The following is an 11,061-nucleotide window of genomic DNA, read 5'->3' as shown; positions in this document are numbered from 1 at the left end:
ACTTTGAATTCCAGTAATTTGATAAATTTGGAATCTACATGTTTCTGTCAAATCTGAAGCCTACTGCTTGGGAACTTGTTGCTTACAAAGTAAAGTATAAATTTTCTATAATACTTGCTTGGGTATATATTAGTAATACAAAAAATTGTGTCAAATTATTTTGCAAATGCAGAGTGGTATTTTTATAGCTTCTATAACTAACTGAAAAGACTCCCTAAAATCATCTAGGAAAAAAACCCTGCAAAAAGTGTCTTGGTTTCTTCTTTAATTAGAATCAAGCCTTTTGTACATGGCAAGGTACCTCATTAAAATATATTTCTAAACCATTTATATGATTCTGCGTCAATCTGGATTTTCCCAGGTGCTTTTCAGGTTGCTAGAGATTCTACTAATTGACAGTTGCTTTGAAGACAATTCAAATCTGGGTTGATTTCAAGGCCTGAAAATAAATTCGCTAATGGACAGAATTCCCATGAGTCTTTTCAGTTCTAAGTATTCCATCAACCACCTTCATAGCATCTTCAGAAAAAGGGAATTCCAATGCATAGGAGCAGCGCATCATTTGTGTGATCTTAGATAATTTTTCCCAAACCTTGCTTAATTTTCTTTCTTGGAAAATTACATGTCGAAACATAAATGTGGAAGAGGTAATGATTATCTCTTAAATAACTTCTGACAAAATATAGAATTCAGTTATTTGAATTCTGAATATATTCCCAAGATCATTTCATAAAATAATTTATCCATGAGTGCCCTACATATAGGTGCTCTGTTTTACAATTATAACCCTATAAATTCTTCCTCCTCCCTGCTCTACCAGGGAAAATAAAGCCTGGGAATAGTTTAATTCTGCCTTGAAGTGAATGTAGATGCAACTTCAAATCATCCATATATAGGAGAGGAATCTGTAACTAAAAGATAATGTTATAGACTCACATCAGTGTGTACTCTCCTTTCCAATATTTATTTCCTTCCTTTCTAAGTTGTTAAGTTGGTTGGTTATCTTGGAGTGTGGGATATTTCCTTTGCATCATTATGATTTTGATTTACTTTGCAAATTTTAGAATTGGTTCATCCTGGTTTTATTTCAGGTGATGCTTTGATTTCTTGCTTCAAGAGCCCTTTTTCACTCACCAATTCCAAGTTTGCCCACAAAACAGTATTTCATAAATGCTCTCTTAGTATTTCTCTTTTTGGATTGGTCTCATCTTTCTGGAACACCTACAATTTAAAAAGTAAAATATTTTAAAAATTTTTAAATTCTACCAGAGGAAAATACATACTGCTTCAGCAATTCTAAAACATATCCTAAATAAGAGGTATTTGGAAAAATCTGTTATTTCTTCTTTCCTTTCATGTCCCTCAGCTCATTTCTAAGAACCAATGATTTCATTTTTTTCTCTGCTGAGCTTCCCTTTATTATATCAGAGCATTATAGATATCTTTTCCCAGGAAATACCTAATACTGCATGCATCAATTTTTGATATTTCCTCTCTCAATTCAAATATGTTCTTATATATTATTTATTTAGGGTCCCTTTTTCTACATAAATCACACACACACAAATCTCTGACATGCTATTCTTTATGCTGCTTGATTTTTACAAATCACAATTTTGCAGTAATATTTGAAATGTGTTTTACACAATATCAATATCAGTCTGACTCTACATATGCTAATGATCATTTAGACAGATAGAAGTATTTTTTAAAATTTAGTTTTTTGAAGGTTCTCACTTAGGGGTATGCTTAAACATTAGTGTTAGTAAAATAAAATTTCCACTGAGCCAGAAACTACTGACAATTATGGAAGTCATATGAAATGGTAAATAAGAGAGTAAGAATGTAGGCAGACTACAAGGAGTTGATATTCCATCAAATCTTTTATTCACTGAATGTTCTTCTGGATTGTAATTTGCTCACCTTTGAAATAGAATGCTCAAATTGCCTGAAATTTAGATTTGTTCTAGGAGTAAAATAAATAAACACATGTGATACTCTTGGTGTCTAATATATTACATACACTCAGTATGCAGTAATTGCTATTGTATTTTTTTTTTAAGTAGGATGTACTGTTAGTGCCACTGAGGAGCTGGAAAAATGAAAAAATTTGTTGGTAGTTGTTTAGTTGATTAAATCTTTTGAATGATGAAGAAATAAATATTTTAAAACAGCAAATAGCGTTTATTCACCAAGTAATATTTTGGAGTTTCTTTCTTTGCCGGAATTCTATGATTTGTGTTTTAGTTTGTGCTTTGCCATCTAACTTGCATTTACTCAGATTATTTAAAACATTGTTTATCTCTCTCCATTCTTCTATATTTCAACCTAAATTATAAAAGGAAACATAAATATAGCTAAAATAATTACAATAATTATATCTGAATGTCCTTTGTTATACATATACATGTTGTCATAAAAATTATTAAAAATATTTCAAAGAAAATTTGTATGCTACGTAATTCATCTTCAATATGCATGTAAGCCAGGATTCTCAATTCCAAAGTATTTTGTGTGGCCAAAATATACTCCCAAACAGAGCTCAAGATTGATCATTATAAAGGAGTATTTCTCATTTATTTTATTTCTTCTTCTCCTCCTATTACTCAGAACAGACAGACAAAAAGATTTTTCTATATACTAGATTAGTCAGGCAGCAGATTATTTACAATTTTGTGCTATATTTTAACTTAGCCAAGTCACAAGTCCAAATTTATCCAATTGGGATTAAATACATCATAGGCTTTAAGAAGTATTCTGCTTCAAAGCGCAGTATTCATTGGACCATTTTCCCTTTCAAACTTCTTGACTCAAGTGAATACTATTACAGATAGAGATTATTTTCTCAATTAACCTTTTTATAAAAGGTTAATAGAAATTTTTTGAATTTTTAAAGTATGCATCTGAAAAATTATTCGTAAAACAAGAGAAGAACAAGAGAAATACTGACTGAAAAGCATACAGTGGAATTCTAATTTAAATATGATAACATATTTATGTACAAGTATGCAGTATTTCCAGAAGAGTTCTTATACAAACATAATTGTAATTTCTGATAGAAAGTTATTTGGCTTTCTTGGTCTCCTAGAAGAAAAAATAGAAAGTGTATAAGCAATCTTGGTTCAGTAGGATATACTTCCTTTAAATGCAAAGGAAATGTTTATACATAAGAATAATGTTGTTTGTATATAAAATGTCAAGTGATATATAAAAACAATATGTTACAAATAAAACAGAAATAGTAGTACAGCATTTGAATGGCCATTTTGTAAATACATTATATAATTAAGTTTGATTTTGAAGTTACAATTGACTATAGAGTGATAAACTTGTATTCCTTTATAAAAGGAAGAATGCCTTTTAAATTATGATGACAAAATATTAAATGAAGAATTTAATGACAACAATACATTAGGGAAGTCTCACAGCTGATTTCAGTAGTATTGAGTTCTACCATTTCTTGGCAATGAGATCTTAAACATAACATTTAAATTTGCTACTCTGTTACTTAATTGTGTTATGCTGCTCCAGAGGAATAGAATCAACAAGAGTTGGGGACATGGTGGACAAAAGATACAAGAATTATTTAAATAGGAGGAGTAATTTAAGACATCTATTGTATAAGGTGGTGACTAGTTAATTGCCTTCTTGAAAATCACTAAGAGAAAATATATTTTACGTGTTCTCATGACAATAAATACTACCTAGGTGAAGTAATAGTATATGTTAATTGCTCTATTTAGCCATTCAACAGTGAATACAAAACCCAACATAACCTGATGTTCAAGATAAATATATCTTTCTTGCACAATTAAAGATATGTTTTGTAAAAATAGAAAGAGATTTATTTTGTGGATTTGGTCACATGATAAAGGAGACTGAGAATTTCCAGTCTTCTGTAGGCAGATGGAGACTCAGGCAGTTAGCCGTGTCTTTCTGGTTCCTGCTGGAAGTCCTGACAACCAGGAGCATAGAGGTCCAAGAGCAGGAGGTGCTGGTTATCCCAGTTCAAGTGAGAGCTAATTTACTCTTCTTCCTTGTATTTTTCTTCCATTTATGCTTTCAAGGAATTGTATGATGCTCCCCCTTATTGGAAAGGTCTTTCTTACTATCACACTATTCAAACCTGTTTTCACCTCAGAAGCATTTTCACAGACACCCAGAAATGATGTTTTACCAGCTATGTGGGCACTCCTGCCAGGTCAACAGTAGTCTATAAACCACAATAGTAATATTCACTTACCTCTAAATTTAGCTTCAATATTAGTGAAGTGAAACTAAAAACTTATTTTTTAAGAAAAAAGTTCACATGATTTCAACTGTAATGAAAACTTCCCACTGAGATACTAGGTAGGAAGCAAAAAAAAGGGGGGGGGGATAGAGATAGTTTCTCCAACTATTTCATAATAATGTGGATGTCAAATGTCTGGGACTTAGGAATTTTAACTATATTTTAAGAAAATGTTATAAAATTTAGTGAAAATTACTAGGAAATTCAGACTGCATGGTCTACAAACTTGGCACAATTCTTTGTGCCCCAGATAATTCTGCAAATAAAAGTTAGAATAGTTTGAGTAATATAGGTAAATAATATCCTTTTTTAGCTCCCTGAATAATTACACTCAGAAATATAACTGATAACTATAGAAGAAAAAGTTCAATGAGGATATCAAGGAGTCTGCAATGATAATTTATGATCATTTCCAATACTTGCAAAACCAAAGGTAGATTTTTAGAATTGAAAACATAAGGTGATTATTTTGCTTCAAATTCACTTTAATCAGTGTCGGTCCAACTTATTAAACATAGTTTTGAAATTACTTGCGCCAAAATTAAAACTGAAAAACAAAAAACCTAAAAATGGGTTGAATTGTCAATTATAAACTTCAGGAGAGGAAGAGTTCTGCTGCTATTTACTCTACAAACCTTTCTCTTTTCCACTAAGAGATTAAATGCAAGTTCCAAATCTTTTCTTACAACATTAAGAGATAGTTAAATAAAAACAGGAAGTGTTAAGATTAGCACATGGGTTATGAAGAGTAGATCAACTCAAGTAGAAAGGAATGTTTTATTCAATATAAACTCCTTCTGACATTATTAGAAAGACTGGTAAACTCTTCTCTATTAAAGGATAAATAGAAAATGCTTAGACTTTGTGGACCATAAGATCTCTGTTCTAACCAATAACCTGCAAAATGATAGTGCACAAATAGACGCTGACAATACATCAAGAAGTATCCATGGCTGGGTTCCAATAAAGCTTTCTTTGCAAAACCAGGTGGCCAATTGATTTGGGGCTGTAGATTGTAAGATTATCAGCTCATTGCCTTGTTCTTTATGGCTTGCTTATGACTTTGTTGGAGCTAATCATTATTTTATTCTCCTCCAGCAATGGCAAACCTTTTAGAGCTTTCATTGATAACAGCCTGCTGCAGCACGCATCCCATAGGTCTGCCAGTACTGCATATTCCTTCTGCAAAAGATAACACTACTTCTTCAAGTGTGGGTCCTCATAAAGCATGACTATCCTGGGCTATCAATGAACAATCTGGCATACTTGTGGCATAGGGAATGAAAAGTGAGGAAAACAAGTGTGTAGATGTGCTTAGTCCCAACCAAGGAGAATTTTATCACAGTCCTCGTTTAGAACTGTCTTTGTAAAGTGAGGATAAAACACTGCCTAACTTGTAGTTGTTTTATTATTCTTAAATTAACTTTGGACAATTCTCTTAATACCTGAACACATAGTAGATTGCTAGCATTGCTCCCAACTCCCACCTCATACGCTACTGCTAGTATTTATATTAGCCTCTTTACATTGGCAGGACATGAACTCTAACCTCAGTTCTCTATTTTCAGGTGGCTATTGATACCTGTAAATGGATTTTTTAGCTTCACAGGTGTTTTGTTTGTCTGTGTTTTGAGTCCTGGTCTGGCTATGTAGCTGTATGGTTCAGGCTGGCCTTGAACTCTTGATAATCTTTCCTGCCTTAGCCTCATGAGTCCTGGGATGATAGGCATGCACCATCAAATGCAGCCCATCTGTTGTGTTCTTGTGCATTTGTACATATGAACTAGAGTCAGTCTCAACATATCTATATATCTATGGACATAAATTTGTTTTTCTGTAGTTTTGTGATTCAATGCATGTACCGTGTTTCCCCCAAAATAAGATCTATTTTCAGGGAATATCTCTTCTAAAACCATTCTAGAACTTGTTTTCCAGGTAGGTATTATTTTGGGGGAAAGGTAGTATGAAGTATTCTTTTGTTTCACCTTGTCTGAGTCTGTATCTCAACATATTCTTTAGTGTTGGAAATTTCTCAACTTTGTATCTTTAGTATTTCTGCTAATTGTCTCTTTTATTTTTATGGAAATACACTTAGGTTAATATTTGATTTATTTTTATAATGTAATATTTCCATTATATGTTCATTTTCTTTCCTTTTCTTTATTCCTTTTTTCTTTTTCCCTCTTTGCTTCATTACTTTCTTTTCCAGTTCACTAATCCTGTCTTCTGCTATAACTAATGTACTTTAAACACACATATTGAACTTTTAATTTCAGCTTTAGATTTTCAATTTCAGCTTTTGCATTTCATTTCTGGATTTTCCACTGATTCTCTTTTTTAAAAATTCCATATGTCTGGCAAAATTAAACATCTTTTTATTTAGTTTTCCTTCTGGTTCTTTATTTTCTTAAGTATATTATTTATGAGAAATTCAACATCCTTTTTGATTAATTTAACATCTGTATCAAGTATGGGTCTATTTCTATTTTTAATCTACCTCTTCAGTTAATTAAAACAACATAATCTGTATGAAAAGTTGAAGAGGCTCTCTATGATATTTTGTTCTTCAAAAGAAGGTTTATACTTCTTTATTTTTAGAGACAGGATATGATTTTTAGCTTCAAAGTACTCTGAGAGTAAGCTGCATTGGTTTGCAGTTTTGCTAATGGTAGGCTTAAATTTTATGAAGAGTGAGCCCACCTCTTGTTCTTCAAGGGCAGAGCCTTCAATAGATTCTAGCTGACATCCTAGGGTCTTTAGCTAAGTCTTCTCCTTCGGAAATCTAAACTCCTACCATGTTTCACTCAGAACGAGATGGCTGATCTGCCTACTTAGTCAATTGTTGCTAGGCCTCTTAGATTCCGGTGTCATGGAGCATAAGATATTGCCAAAATGCATTTATGGGAAAATATTTGGCTCAATTCTATGATCTCATCTCTGTAGGATTCTCAAAGTTCATATATTTAATTTTTTATTGCCAGTTACAGAAAACTATCATAGACACTGTTGATATCTCTCCAAATTGGAGTAGCCCTGTACTATATTATTTGCCTGGATTTTCAGGCTCTGTCATATATCTGGAAACAATATAAAAAGAAAGAATGCTGATTACCTCTTTGCAGCTCTTCTTTCCTAATATTTTGTTTCTCATGTGCTAGTTAACCTGGTAGATTTTCCATGTATTAAACATACAATTTTTATTTGTCTTTAATAGCTTTTCTCATTATTCTTCATAAAAGTGTTGGCTAGCACAACTATTTGATAATACTTGGCAGCAGCAATCAAGACCTGGCACTTCACTTGCCTCCTCAATGTGAAAGTCCTAAGCACAATTTTTATTTTACTGTATTTGTAGTATTCATATTAACTTAATTCCTATTAACTTAGGAAAATGTACTTTGGAGTTGAGAATATGCTCAGGGAGAAAGATCTCCTGTGCTGATGAGGTGACAGTCTCAAATTATCTTCTAGTCACATTCTTTTTCTTTCTGAAAACATCCTCAGGGAGGATTTCTGTCATGAAATGGATATATATTAAATTAAGTGTCAGTCAAACTAATCCAGCTATTAAGAGCACGAATTAATGAATAAAGCACTATATTAGATCATAATCAACTAAAGTAAAAAAAAATTCCTTTGTCTTACAATTAAAAAGCAAAGCAAAACAAAACAAATAAAGACAGTGGAAAGGACATCAGAGTTATAAAGTATTGCTTTGCAATTGGACCACTAGACCTGTTGTGTTCTTCTTTTAGGTCACATCTTAAAGTCAATCTAAAAATGAATAGGCTGGTGATGCTTCAGTTCTTTTCCTCCTCCTACTGTTCAATGAGATTATTGAGATAAAATTTACATTGCAAAATTAATCTTTATAATGTGTACAGTTCAATGGATTTTAGTATATTCACAGCTATGCAGTCATCACCAATTTCTAATTTTTGAAAATTTCCTCATTGACAAAATAAAGCCTTTTACTTATTCTTTCTGTTTTGGGAGAAAACTTACAGAACTTAAAAAAAAACTTATTAGTACATGTTTGCAATACATAATGTCCACATTCCTTATGTGGAGCTGGTAGATGTTCATGACACATCTTAATTCTTTTTTTTCTTCCCCTGTCCCCCTCCCTCCCCTCCTTCCTCCATTTCTTGATCCCCGTACGATTTGAGAAAGAGCTACTTCCATACGTTCTATTATCTGTCTTTTACTTTGCTCTTTATTTATAATTTAAGTTTCTCGTATAAGAGAAATGATGTGATATTTAAGCTTGTGTTTCTGATTTATTTCACTTAATATTATGGTCTCCATGTGTCTATTTATTTTTATATTCACACCATACATTAACGTGACTTTAATTTTCTTAGCATGTTTTTTAACCACTACTGTTCAGGAACTTAGATCCAACAAGGGCCTGTGAAAGTTAATATATGGGAATTTACATGATTATACTTACATTTTTCAGAACATAGATTTGAATATGCACATAAAATACACTTCAAGTCCTGACTATATAATACTACAAAATCAACTGGACAGTATAATTTTGTTTGATTTTCATTTTAATTATTGCAGGTTTTTCAGGCATAACATTAGAATTAATGTTTCAAAATGACAGCTTGAGAACTAATTTTCATTGATTTTCAATGGATCCTGAATTACAATATTATATGAGCTTATGATACTTATCATCATTTTTATATTCATTGAGCTTATGAAAACCCTTCAGTGAAAATAGAAGGGAATGGAACATTGTATAATAGCAATGAAGAGAAAAGGTAGAGTTAAAACTGGAATACCAAGCAGCCAAATTCCTTTATTCTTTGGAGTTAAAGAATAAATCCATTTAAAACATTGGTATTAATCTAATGAGTTAAGTGTTTTTTCATTTTTACTTGCTCCAAAATCAAAGAATTCCCAGGGCTCAAAAGAAACATATCTTTAAAACATAATAGCACATTAAATAAAAAATGCATCTCAGTGTGGACCTGACATGATGGAATGAGACTAACTTGTAACCAACTGAGATATTTGTTTTCATTAGGTTTATTGGTACATTTTAGGTATGCAATACAGTTACATTTATCATCGGGAATTTGTACCTAAAGGTGCATGATATATCTTGATTCTTATTTTTCCCCATTCCCCTGCCCTCCTCTCAATCCCTCCACCCCTTCCCATTTACAAAGACTTTGTTTCCATTTTTTCCTTTTCTCATGTGTTTTCCTTATATTTTTAAAGACCGATATTCAAACTGAGGGAAAAGTCCATTCAAGTAAATACTATCCAAGCCTATTTTGATTATCATCTCAGTGGTTTAGCTAATTATATAGATGAGTTTCCACTGCTTAATCATTTTTACTGTCAAAAATCAACTCTTTTTCTTAAACCTAAAGAAGCTTGATTCTTCATGACTTGCTTCCAAATCTGATGGGGCCTTTCTTTCTTGCCCAATTTAACCGTCCAAAATGTCTGTTTCAGGAATGTCTCTGAAATTTGATTTTTTTTTTTTTTTTTTTAGAGGGGAAGGGGTTTATTTGACTTACAGTCATAGAGGTTTCAGTCCATAATCAGTAGGCTCCAAGGCTGGGATGGCAAACAAACATCACAGAACACAAACAACTTGGTGTACACAAGGCAGCAAGGGTAACAAGAGAGTTATCAGCATCTTTCTGCCCCTTTTATCTTATTCAGGCTACAGGGATTAGGGTGGAGCCAAACTAATGGCTCACATGTAGCAGTTTAGTAATCACATGCCCTTAATCCCAGCATCACACATTCCAGATCCAACTACCTCTGAAAAAGAAAGTCCCACCTCATGGGCATGAGGCTTTGGGGGGACATCTAAATACAAACCATAACATTCTGCCCCTGGCCCCTCAAAGACTCATGCATATCCCTTTATGCAAAAAATCATTTAGTCCATCTCTAAGAGTTGCCAAAGTCCTAATAGTTTCAGCCTTGCTGAAAAGTCCAAGTCCAAAGTCTCCTCTGAGATTTAAGGAAACTCTTAGTTACAAGCCCCTGCACAAATGAAAATAAAGTCAAACATTTCCAACATTGAATGGCACAAAATAGACATTTCCATTCCAAAAGGTACAAATAGGAGGATACAAAGGAATGGGACCAAAGTAAGTCCAAAATCCAGTAGGGCAAACATTAAGTCCCACAGTTCCACTTCCAGCAACCAAGACAATCTGTGGCAAGTTGTGAATTCCAAATGGGTTGGGTGGCTCCACCCCTGTGGCACTGAGGGTTGTTGTAGCTCTCATGGCTTCTCTCTTGGGCTGGCTCTGCTCCCTCCTTGCAGTTCTCCTCAAATGATTCATGCTCCTGGCTTCTCCAAATGTCTGGGATCTCCACTACACCTTTAGCTTCACACTCACAGATTCACACACTGCCCTCTCAGGAGCACACTGCCCGGCCTCCCAGGCCTTCTTCTGAAATCTGGGTGGAAGCCTCCCTGAACCCCCAACTCTTCCATTCTGCATGCACCTAAAGCCAGCACCACGTGGATGATAACAAGGTCTGCTGCTAGCTGGAAGAGTAGCCAGGCTTCTTTCTTTCTTGACTTTAGGGGTTGAGTGCCTGGATTGCTGAGCACTCTGAACCCAATCCTGAGGAACAAATTCCCTAAGTTGCCATTTTGGAACAACTTCCTTAGACCACCATTTCAGAACAACTCCCCTAGGTTGTTGCCATTCTGAAGCACAGTGCTCTGGGGCTTTCTTAACGCAAAATCTTTCACCTTTACAATTCAGAGACTGCAAAGG

This window comes from Heterocephalus glaber, unplaced genomic scaffold (assembly GCF_053883595.1).
Source record: "Heterocephalus glaber isolate CG9 unplaced genomic scaffold, H.glaber_assembly_v1.0 deba00001586, whole genome shotgun sequence".
Taxonomy (NCBI): domain Eukaryota; kingdom Metazoa; phylum Chordata; class Mammalia; order Rodentia; family Bathyergidae; genus Heterocephalus; species Heterocephalus glaber.
Note: the sequence above shows the minus strand (reverse complement) of the source record.